A 13366-nucleotide genomic window follows, 5' to 3' on the forward strand; every position below is an offset into this window, starting at 1 on the left:
GTGTAATATCACTCATCGTACTATTAATACTTTGAATTTATGTAATCTATAACAATGTACTTGATGTGAACAATGCTGGTTGTAATATGTAATGTTGGTGATGAATGTGTTATGTTTTATGTATATTCATTGTGATGATAATTCAATTGTTAGTCACACAAGCCCCCGGACGTTTCCGCCGTATGGTTCGGGGGTGTGACAAACACTCTTTTAACAGTGTGTTATTATTTTTGAAAGAATACACAAGAATCTACACATTCATTATTTTTGAAAGGATACAAAAGAATCTACACATTCTACTGAAAGTTTAACATCAAAACAATAAAAATATATAAAATTTTATCCAAAAGAATGAGTATTACTGAATGTAAAGCTTCCATTAACCGTTAATTCTTGAAAGAACGTCTAGTTTATCATCTTGAAATGAGTCACTAATGTTTGTCTCATTCGTTTCTATCGAGTAGTGCAAGTGATGTTTGAATAAAAACGAAAAAAAAACTACATTTTTCTATGTGTACATACGTCCAAAGAAAAACAAGCATTTTTTTTCTCTTTTATGTTCTTACAAAACCAACACATAAAAACGTTTTTTTTGTTACTTGTCTTTGAATAAAAAAGAAAGGAAACCACATTAAAATATACCAAAACATAAACACATTTTTTTTGTTATTGTTGTCGGATCAAAAGAAAACAAACTACATCAAAATATTGTTGCCACTCTTCTCTCCATCCACACATAAAAAAAACTATTTTGTTTGTGATCAAGGGTATAACCTTAAAGAAAAAGAAACAATCATTTTTTCTTTGTAAACAAACCAATTTGGAAATCGATGACCCATGAGCCTTAATTTACATTCATCATTTAATAATCATCATAAAATTTTGAAAATTAGAATAACAACTATTGAGGATTAACAAAATGACTAAATTGACACTGAATAATTAATTCAAAAAATAGTTAATGATTAGAAGTTGGTTATACATTGACACACTAATTGATCATTTACGAATGAACCTAACTCACACATTATCACCAATATATATATATATATATATATATATATATATATATATATATATATATATATACATTTTCACCAATATATTTTTGTATTTACTATTTTTTTCACTAATTTAACTCATTTTTTATTACAGTATATTTCTAGATTGTATACTAAAGAATCTACAAAATTTAGTTAATAATGTTTTTATTTTAACAGAAAATGGAAAATACTATTAGTTATAAAATAAATTACTAGATCATGGTGTATATAAACGGCTAATCGGGTATATAAGCAAAAAGTTGGAATTTTATTTTAGAGTAAATTACATGAATGGTCCCTATGGTTTGGGGTAATTTACGTGTTTGGTCCCTAACTAATTTTTTTAACTTAGAAAGTCCCTACTGTTTGTTTTTGTTACATGTTTGGTCCCTATTATTTGTTTTTGTTACGTGCTTGGTCCCTATCTTACCTAAAATTACTATTATTTAAATAGGGAAAAATGGTGAGATAGGTAAGGTAAGGTGAGGGAATGGAGTTCGGGGTGTGTTTATTTAAATAAATTAAAAAATCAATGACAAAATAGTCTTTTTAGGTAAGACAGGGACCAAATGCGTAATAAAAATAAACTATAAGAACCTTCCGAGTTAAAAAAATAAGTTAAGGACCAAACATACAAATTATCCTAAACTGTAGAGACCGTTCGTATAATTTACTTTTTATTTTATCAGGAATCTGAAATCTAAATGTATCCACCTAAAAACTGTGGGAGTAATGGCCTCATGTCATCATCCGACTATCATTTTAACTTTTAAGATTATATAATTACCTTTCACTATCTACAAATTTATAAATTACTTTATAACTTCTTTAGATTTTTTTTAATATCATGTTAGTGCTTAATCTATTTTTTCTATGATAATTAACTTTCGTCTTTCATATAGCAGATTATAATTATTAAACTTAAAACAATTATATATGAACGGATGTAAAAAAGAATTAAAAAAAATAAAAAAATTATACGAGAAAAATATATTGGTATAGATGTCGATTTATAGTATAAAAATCATAAATGTTGATATATTCGATTTATTTTTGAAAAAGGTATTCAAAAATAGAAAGACAATATTCGTTTTCACGCTTTCATTCAGGACAACACATAAGATTTTATATTAGGGGTGACACGAAAAATCTAAGTGGTGGCACAATAGTATAAAAAAATCAATTTTTTTACATTATGTACGGACAAATTAGGCGTTGCCGCTGCCATAACGGACACCATAATAAAACCTCCCATGCTCTCATTTTTTATTTCTTTTGTGTTCACGGAGGTGGTGGTAAAGGTGGAAGAAGTGGAAGTGGGGAGGTGGCGGATAAGAGTGAACATGGTGAATTTATATATGAATACACGTAAATTTATATTCATAGATGAATATTATATTTTTACCTTCGTGTCTGTACTTTGGAGGGTTTTGCGGCAAAATATAAATGAATGTTCATTCTCAACCTTTTTTTCTTAGTTTTAATTACCATTCTCTCTCTCTCTCTCTCTCTCTCTCTATATATATATATATATATATATATATATATATATATATATATATATATATATATATATATTCCCAAAACCTTATAAGAAAAAACCTTTAAACTATTAGTTAAAAAAAAACAATATTATTACCCGATGTCTTTCAGGAAAACCTATTGTAGAATAAAATATCAACTTGTCTCAAAGATATGATGGTAGCTTTAATGACCCAATCTAAAAAATTAGTCATAAAATTATAATGATATAATAATGTTTATACCTAACATTATCTTTGCATATGTCATGATGAAAACCAAATCTGTAAAGGTACTTGAAGCACAAAGCTAATGATATAATACTCATTTCACTTTTACATTGTCCTAAACTAAATGATAATATATATATATATATATATATATATATATATATATATATATATATATATATGTGTGTGTGTGTGTGTGTGTGTGAGAGAGAGAGAGAGATACATTGAGAACTCATAGTTTTTCGAGAACCCGAAAACTAAATGTGAAACGTTTGATTAAAATCAACTTATTAAGGACATGATCGTCTTCTTACCAATTTCATTTAATGTTTAATTTTTGTGTTATTAGAAATGTTAATAAAAAGTTCTAAAAATTCACATAACAAATTAAATATACGGATTTTTTTAAAATAATAATTTTTGATATTACAAAAAAATGCAATTTTTTTAAATGTTTTAGAAATCATGAATTTTCAAAAAATTAAAAAATTATATATATATATATATATATATATATATTTAAAAAAATGCAAGTTTTTAAAAACACTAAATTTTTAAAAATCAACTAAATTTTTAAAAATCAGTAAATTTAAAAAAAAATATAATATTTATAAAAAAAACTATAAGTTTTTTTACCAAAAAAATCAACTTTTCAAGTGTATATATGCATATTTTTTCAAGTGCATATATGCATATCTCTTCTACTATAATATTTGTAAGTAATTCATAAAAAAAATCAATTTTTATTACTAATCTATAAACATAATAGTACAAGTATTTTGTTCGATACAAAATAAAATATAAAAAATAAAAAATACTACAAAATTTAAAAGCATTTTCATGTATTCATGTCAAGATTTTCATATATTTATCATTTTCACCTCTTCAATATTTTCCACAAATTTATCCAAATCTACAAGAAATTTAAAAAAAAATAACAATAATTAATGCTAAAACATTCACAAAAATGCATATGTATATATCATGTAAGATTCACATTTGATTATATAATGTAAGATTCACATGTGGTTATATAATGTGGTATTCACATGTGATTGTATCTTTTAAAATTCAAATGTGAAATTCACAAGAAAAAAAAAATTAACAAAAAACACTCACACAAATGCATGTGTGTATATAGATGTTATTCATATGTGATTCACTTGTAATTTAAATGTGAATCATATGCAATTCATATATGGTTCACTTATGATTTACATGTGAATCGAATATGATTCATATGTGAATTACAAGTGAATCACATTTAATTCATATTGAATTACATGTGAATCACATGTATGTAACATCCCGAGTTCAGGAGTGCAAGTTCAAGGTTCAAAGTGTAAATGTGAAAGGGCAACTCGGCAAGTCCATGGGTGGACTCGGCGAGTAGAGTCGCGACTCTGGTCGCGTGTTAAGTGGCCAACTCGGCGAGTCGGCGGCTGGACTTGGCGAGTTGGTGCTGTGTGGAGAAAACCCTAATTTCGGAGGATGAGCCCTATTTAAAGGACATTATACCCTCTCCCCAGCCTCTTTACTCTTCCTTGAAGTCCAGAAACCCTAATATTCGCTTATGAGTGAATTAGTGAGCTTTGGGGCCTTGAAAGAGTGTTTGTGGAAGAGATTTTTGGAGGCTAAGAGGCTTGGAGCAAGGGGCTTTGCAAGGATTCAGATTTCTCTTATGTTGGAGCTTCCTTTTGAGGTATTATTTCGTTGCTTGGGCTGTTATTCATCTAGATTCATCATTTTGGAGCATTTGGAAAGAATAGTTTGTGATATTTTGAGTTTGGAGGTTAGATCTGAGGTTGCTACCTCATATCTGGAATGGAGAAGGTCTAGAGTGCATTAAAGTCCCTGTTCTTGAGTGATTGGTGAAGCCACTTTGTCCCAAACCCTAACCCTAGAGTGTTATATGCCTAGATCTCTTTGGATTCACGTAAAGTTTGCCACTTTACGTGATGGATGGGTTGTAGAAGGGTAGATCTATGGTTTGGATCATCTGCATGGCCTGGAAAGCTTCTTTATGAATTAAGATCTAGGGGTACTCGGCGAGTCACAAAGGTGTACTCAGCTAGTCGCTTGAAGATGGGCAGGAACTCGACGAGTTGGAAGAACAACTCGGCGAGTTGGTTGAAGATAGCCTTGGACTTGGTGAGTCTGTTCTTGGACTCGGCGAGTATGGTCGTGAGGACCTAACCTTCTTCTGGTTGAGCCGTGAATCGGTGAGTCAAGGGAGGACTCAGTGAGTTGAGTGCGAGGGGACTCAGAGTTGTGGGACTCGGCGAGTCTCGGGGTGACTCAGCGAGTTGAGTCGCGAATTGGGGAAGTTCTGAGCATGGGGACTCGACGATTCATCGGGTTGACTCGGCAAGTAGAGTCAGCCAGGAGGTTGACTTTGACTTTGATTTTGACCAAGGGTTGACCAGTTGACTTCCAGGGGCATTTTGGTAATTGTTGGCATTTGTTTTTGATGGGTTTTGGTCATAAGAACATCCTATGTGCTCATACAAACCCTAATGCTTGGATCTAGGTTTCTCTGTTGTACATGCAATTCATCCAAGACTATAAACCCTAGATCTAGTGTACAAGTAATCATATTAACATAAGAATGGGTTTAAGATATTACCTTGATTGTTATATAGCAATAACAATCCCAAATCCTTCTTGTATTGACTTTAGAAAGCTTAGAGTCACAAATGTCACTCTTCTAATGGTTCACAAACACCAAGAGCAAGAGGATGAAGAGGAGAAGAGAAGGAGGCTGCCCAAAACATGTGGAAACCCTAGAAGGAAGCTTGTCCTCGTTTTTGGGGCATAAGGGCTCTTTAAATAGTGAGGCTATTAGGGTTATCTAACAAGGAAACCCTAATTTGGATGCTTAAGCCCTAAGCAACCCATGGACTCCTTTAAAGGCCTTGGACGATTTCTAATGGGTTTCCCCATAGAATTCGTCCACTCCTTAATATAAGGCAATCCATAGCCCAAATTGCAATTATCTTATAATTACAATTCCAGTCCCTTAAGTTTAATTAATCTCTTTTAGTCACAAACTTAATTCTTATTAATTCTTGACTAATATTAATTAAACAATATGATTTCTCCTTTAATATATTATTCTCATAATATATTAATAAATCATATTTAATCATTTCTCTCCATAATTCATCCTATCAAGTTGCTTTGGTGATGGCAACCCAAAAGGACCATGCACCATCGGGTCAAGTACATACCAAAATAGTTATGGACTTAGACACTAATCCAACAGTTTTGAGTTCGGTGTTGGTGTTGGCTAGTGGTGGGGATCGTGTCAGTGGTCGGAGCAGCTCGGTCTTATCTTTTCAGTCGACCGTTGTGAGGTGAGTTATCCTCACTATATCGACAGGGTCTACGACACCAAGGCCGGCCCTTTATTGGATTGTGATCCGGGTATCGTTGTTATGTTATTGCTTTGCTATGTTTGCATCCTGGTAGTTAGGATGGTATATGCTAGTGACCGGTTAGGTCGGTATCCTGGTTAGGATGATGTTATGCTATGTGATCTGCTAGATCGGGTGTGAATTGTTATATGATTGAATGTTTATGTGCACATGGTTGTTGGACTGGGGTTGGGTTGAGGCGGGTCCTGCTTTGTGATGTAGGCCAACATACCCAGGGCAGACCGGTTATCCCGAAGGCCCAACGAGCGGTCCAGATAGGCTGTAGGCCCTAAGAGGGCGGACCAGACGTGTCGAGGCTCGGAGAGTGGACCAGGCCGACTGAAGGCCCAGTGTGTGCGGACCAGTCATACTGTAGACTCAGAGAGTGGACCAGGTGGATTGAAGGCCCGGTGCGGGCGGAACAATCACACTGTAGACACGATGTATGTGGCTAGACTCGGAGGGTGGACCAGGTGGACTGAAGGACGGTGCGGCGGACCAGTCACACAGTAGACCTGAAGTGCATGGTTGTTCTGTGTTCTGTTATGATTTGGCGTGTTGTGCGTGTATGGTATATGTGGTTTGTATTTTGGGGGTATCTCACTAAGCTTTCGGGCTTACAGTTTTGGTTTAATGTTTTTCAAGTTCTTCGGGAGACCGTGGCAAGGCAAAGGCGTGATTGTACCACTCATCATGATTTTGTTTTATGATGTGGTTCTGGGAAGACTCTGATAATAATTGTATTAAAAACCTTTGTGTAATAACTTTATGAAAATGGGTTGTTTTTGAAAAGTTTAAATTGTTTGAAATTTTTAGAGTGTTACAAGTTGGTATCAGAGCCTTGGTTTGAGTGAATTGGAGGAACATTCGTGTGAATCCAGTCTCAAATCAAGGAGAGTTTTCAAAAGAGAATTTAAAATGGTTTTCAAAATGAGTAAAAGAGGACGCGGGGGTACGATCAGCCGGAGCCACTAAGTAACCCCAAAATACCATACATGATATTTGTTTTTGAGCTATGATAAAACAGCATGCTAGTACTAGGCTAGGGATCTTCAGGATTTCATGATAATGTTGCCTGATTTATGATGCCTGCTAGCCTAGGGTTCTTCTATGGGAGATTTCCGATGTTCCTCTAGGAGTGAGGGTTTAGTGCTTGTTATGTATGTTTTTCACTAGGGTGTTGTGGTAATACTTGATACAAATATGGGTAGGTGTGGAAGGTAGTATGGGCCCGTACTACTGAAAGCACAGGACCCATACGCGTATCAAAGAAACCATGACCTCTAGAGTTGGGTTGGGGGTTGGTTCCCGGTATAGTGGGAAGTATCTGAGATCTTGCGGTGTTTTTCAGTATGGTGGTTACGAGGCATGCTGGGAGTGGATCCGGATTGGGATCGGGAGCAGGAGAGGGTGGGTCAGTACCGCCTGAGGTTATTGGTCAGATGAGCACAGGCGAGTTGGATGCTAGGATTCGTGAGATCCTGCATGATGAGGTTGTTGCGTTGTTATGGGCCGAGTTTCCGGAACTGTTTGTGTCGATCAAGACCGCCATGGTTGAGTATTTTGATGAGAGCTATGTGGCTCTCACAGAGACGGCTGCCGCGTCGGCTATGGCGGCTGTAGCAGCGGCAGGGGGAGGAACCGGTCGAGGTTTTTAGTATCGGGACTTCGATAATACGAAGCCCCCTACCTTCGATGGAGTTCAGGACTCGATTGTTGCTATGAGATGGTTGTCGGACGTGGAGGGGTGTTTCTTCACGTGTTCATGCCCTGCTGATCAGAGGGTGAGGTGTGCTCTGAACCTGTTGAGGCTCGGGGCGAAGGATTGGTGGAGATTGACCAAGACATGTTGCAATCTGACTTGTTTCAACATTTTCTAAATGCTAAAATATGATCAGAATGTCCTAAAAAGTGTTTGACAATAATTGCTTCCAATATTTAAGTATTATAGGATAGATTTCTGTAATAAATGTAGCTTATATTAGCATGCAACAAAAACTCTCAATAACTGAAATGAACATGGAAAAAGAAATCTAAGAATTTTCAAGAGACTACCTGCATTTACTCATTAAAATCTCTAAAATAAGTATATTATTCAACATCTAGACTTTGTGCATCATTTTCAGGTATAAAGCTTATAACTTGGTTAGTGTTCTTCTAGATCTCTTTAGTTTAAGATTTATGAGCTAAAAGTCCCAAAGTTTGGACTTTTTTGAGTTTGGGGCTCTTTAGAGGGTTTAAGTTGTCCTTTCATGCATGTTAAGACATCTAGATTGATAAAAATGCTTCCTTCATCTTCCTTTTTGACTCATGCATGAGCAAAGTAGTATATAATGGATGAAATGATGCTTTGGGCCTCTCCTAGCCATGCAATGGCTTGAAGCCCGCAACTTTATGGATTAATAAGCTTTAAGTTAGTCAAATGTATAGCTGTAACAGTTGCATTAACGGATTAAGACGACAAATAGTGGACTTGGAGATTTTTTTTTGGAGTACACCGTGTGTACTCCTAACTATGCACAAGGTAGTCTGATTTCCCCCCGACGCATGCTGATCCAGTTGTACGCCCAACGTAAACTATGGTACGCCCAATGTACTCGTTGGATGTTGAATTTTGCTGGCTTTGACCTTAGTTCAAAGTTTAGGATTTTGGACCAAGGGAAGGGCAAAATGGTCTTTTTTCCCTTAGTAGCTTTTGTCGTGGGATTTGGACTCGTGAGTGGTTTTGGACGTTAATTTTTACTTAAGGTTAATTATTTTGTTGACTAGGCGGAGTCTAGATCCGACAGTTCGGGTGCTAGGTTTTTCCTGTCATCTGTATCAAGTGATTTTCCTCACTTACTCTTACAGGTATGGTAAGGTAGTTGTATTATGATGAACAGTTGGGTCTAGCTGCTATGTTATCTTATGATATGATAATTATATGTGACTGAGGCTGCTGATAGCCAACCAGGGTTGTTGATAACCCTTCGAGCGTGCTGTTAGCTCACTGAGATTGCTGATAGCCCTAGGGTTGTATATAACCCATATTTGTTTAATTATGTTGTGTTATATGTGGTATCTTGGGGAACCCACTAAGCTTTATGCTTACAGTTGTTGATTTATATGTGGCAGGTACTTCGCAAGACCGCGGGAAAAGCGAATGTTTGATTGTACACACGCGCTGGGGAATTTACTATTGGGGACATGTTTTTTATGTACTCTGATAATTATGATACTTGTTGCTTTGGGATGATCCTACATTTGATAACTTGGTTGTGAAACTATGGGGTTTTTTTGTAATTTAAAAATGAAAAATTTGGTCTAAAATTTGAGGTGTTACAATTTGGTATCACAGCCCTGGTTTGTGTAACATCCATAAAATTCAAGCCAAATTTAAACTTTTGAATACATTTTAAAACCATTAAGTTATTACAGTTTGTTTTCAAAATGGTTCAAACATCAGAGTATCCCCATAATCAATCATGAAAATATGAGGAGGTGCACGATCATGCCTTCGCCTTCCAGCAATCATTAGAAGTGCCTGAAACAAATCAACAACTGCAAGCCCGAAGCTTAGTGAGTTTCCCCAAAATACCAACGCCATACAAACATAACCATATCATATAACCAGTATAGAACAACATGCATAATGGGTCATCAGCCTGACTGGACCGCCTCATAGGCCTTCAGTCCATCTGGTCTGCTCTTCGAGCCTTCGGCACGTCTGGACCGCCACGGAGGGCCTACAGCCTATCCGAACCACTCGTCGGGTATGTTGGCCTACAACACAAAGCAGGACCGCCTCAACCCAACCCCCAATCAAACAAACATGTGCACATAAATATCATACGCTAGCTCATTTCATATAACAGTCAAACTGATCTAACAGATCACCAATCATAGCAACATCCCAATAACCGGGATACATACCTAACCGGTCACTAATATAGCATCATCCTATAACCAGGACAATCATGTGCACATAGACATCATATAACACTAGCATGTGTATATATAAAAGTCAAACCGATCTAACAGATCACCAATAATAGCAACATCCCAATAACCGGGATACAGACCTAACCGGTCACTAATATAGCATCATCCTATAACCAGGACAATCATGTGCATATAGACATCGTATAACACTAGCATGTATATATAACAATCAAACCGATCTAACAGATCACAAAGCATAGCAATAATCCTATAACCAGGATATCGACCTAACAGGTCACTAACATAACATCATCCTATATACCAGGATATCGACCCAACCGGGTCACTAAAGCATAGCATATCACCATCCTAACTACCAGGATATAAATCAGTAAGCATAACATGCAATAATCTGAATACAATCCATAAAGGGCCGGCCTTGGTGCCTTAGACCCTATTGATATAATGAGGAGAACTCACCTGACACTGCTGAATTCCTGCTGATAAAACTCCAGCTGCTGGATGACAGATTCCCGAACTGTCAACATCAAACAACACCCAATTAATAATTGGGTTCCAAGCCCAAAGTCCAACTCACACACTAATGGCTCAATAGTCAAGTAATGGGCCAAAGCCCAACATATGGCCCAATTTTCCAAATTAGGCCCAGACCTCTTCATGGTCTTTCGTTAAGGCCCACCCAATTATTCTAATATAATTACCAAGGCCCAATAGCACATAATCATAAGGCCCAAATATGGCCCATCAATGGCCCAATTTTCCAAATTGGGCCCAAGACTCTCACGTGGCCTTATCCCAAAACCTATATAACTGTTTAGTCCAAATTGCTATTCTTGGAAGCCCAATTCAAGGCCCAAGTAAGATTAGGGCTTTCACATGAAATGATGATTAGGGTTAAGTGTTTCTTACTTAACCCATTAAGGACTTAATCTATTAAGTCCATTGTTGCTTTCATTAATTTGCCAATGACTATTATTTTTATATTTCAATTTGTTAAATAATTCTCGTGTGCGTGCCGATCAATTCCCAAAAATTAGGGTTTTTTCCAAACCCTAATTAGGGTTTCCCAACCCAATACTATCCCATTAATCCATTGATTGGGATTTTAGGTCACTTTGGGCCTTATTGGGCTCATTAGGGTTTCAAGCACCCCAACCGAGTCACACAATGAGGCAAGGCACACCGCCACCCGACACGGCGGCAGGAGGCGGCAGCCACCACCTTACGGTGGTGGTTTGGAGTTTTCTTACTATTTCGATAAGTTCCAAAATTACACATGATATCTGATACACACAACACACACTACATCAAAAACACAACCACCACCACGCGGCGGCCGGTGGTGGCAGAACAACGAAAGCAGCAATAACCACCATGGTTGGCAGCCATAGTGGTCTTCCATGGTTTCCGGCCAAACACAAAACCGATCATGAGAACACAGCAAGAGACCATATGCATCTTGGCCCGAAAAGAAACCCAACACCCACCTGTGGTGGGCGGCGACGACAACAACAATACGAAACGGCGGCAACAACCCTAATAGCCACAATCGTGACTAATGGCGACAGCTAACGGATGGCGGCGGCGGTTACGCCTCGGTGACAGCGACATTGAGACCCACAGCAACCGGTTCAACCTCATGACTAATTGTCTCCGACGGCGGCTCACGGATTCAGTCTCACCGTGAGACTCTTCATCGTTGACGAATGAAGAAGGAAAAGGGAAGGCAGCGACAGCAAGCTCCGTCGACGGCTGCTCAGCGATGGCGGTCACTCAGCATCTTCGATGGCGATAATGGGCTATCATAGTTTGCATCCTCGAGTTCTTCGGTAACCGGGGCAGTGAAAGCTCACGCTATGGCGGAAGGATGGTAGCAGTGAAATCATGAAGAAGATGGTGGCGGCTGGACATAATGAAGTAGGGTTAGGGTTTACCGGTGATACTAGGCTTATATACCCGGACCCTTAAAATCTATCCCATAATTACAGAAGTGGCTCCTCCTCCTATATTCTTTTCAAATAAAGTCCGAAATTTACACTTCAACCCCTGACTCCATAAAATTCTTTCAATATAAGTCCAAAATTTACTCTTTAAACCCCAATCATTTAAGTCCTTTCAAATTAAGTCCATTATCCTTTAACCCCCGAAACTAACATTCCAATAATTATTAATTGATTTTGGACTATGAAAAAATATACAACAATAATAAAATTACTTTCCGGGACTCCTGCTTTATTATTTAATTACTCCATTAAAATTGGGATGTTACAGTTTGAGGGATTTGGATGAACTTTTGGGTGATTCCAAACTCAAAATAAAGTTCTGAACATTTTTTTAGAACTTAACAAGAAATGAAGACTTGATGGGCATGCATGACCCATGCATGTCCTTAACCCAACCTAGGTCAAATGGCAAGAAAATGACTTAAAACTCATGTAAGATCCACAAATCACAACCAAACTTCAGATCCATACAATATGATGCTCAAGGGAAACTACAGAGCAATAAAGTTGCCAACTTTATTCTATCCATTCACTCTAGTACTCTTTGTGAACCAAAAAAGGACAAAAACAACCTAGATCTAAGAGAATCACTCAAAAGGTAGAGACTTGAATCGTTATAATGGCCCAGAAAGTGATGATAATTTTGATTCCTTGCAAGCTGCACCAAAAGATCACCTTCTTCTTCTTCTTCTTCAAGCCAAGATTTAACGCCCGTAGATCCGGGCTAGTCAATTTAGAGATAATAGGGGTCGAAAATGACTTTTCGACAAAAGATTATTTAGGATAAATAATCTTAACCAAGTTGTAGAATATGTCTCAAGGGTTCCGTACATATAAAGAACGCCGAAATCCAAGTTATAACGAAGAAGTTATGGCCCGTCGAAGTTTTTCGGCAAAACCCGCACGGCACCGGGAGACGTAAATAGTGAATTTAAGATAGAGGACTTTTTGGCCTTATTAATCTAAACAAAAGTCATAGAATATGTTAAACCGATAACATACAAAAAAGGAACGCCCAAATCTGATTTCGTATGAGGAAGTTATGATTTTTCAAAGTTTCGGCTTAGCAGTGTACAGCCCGAAACTCGAATTTTAGTTCAAGCGGTTTTTGGCTTATGTGACCTAAATGAGAGTTGAATATATCATTAATTGGAACTCAACGGTAAAAATACAGACGAAAACGGAGTCTGTATGAAGGAATTATGAATTCT

This window comes from Lactuca serriola, chromosome 1 (assembly GCF_051521515.1).
Source record: "Lactuca serriola cultivar US96UC23 chromosome 1, Lser_US96UC23_V15, whole genome shotgun sequence".
NCBI classification, from domain to species: domain Eukaryota; kingdom Viridiplantae; phylum Streptophyta; class Magnoliopsida; order Asterales; family Asteraceae; genus Lactuca; species Lactuca serriola.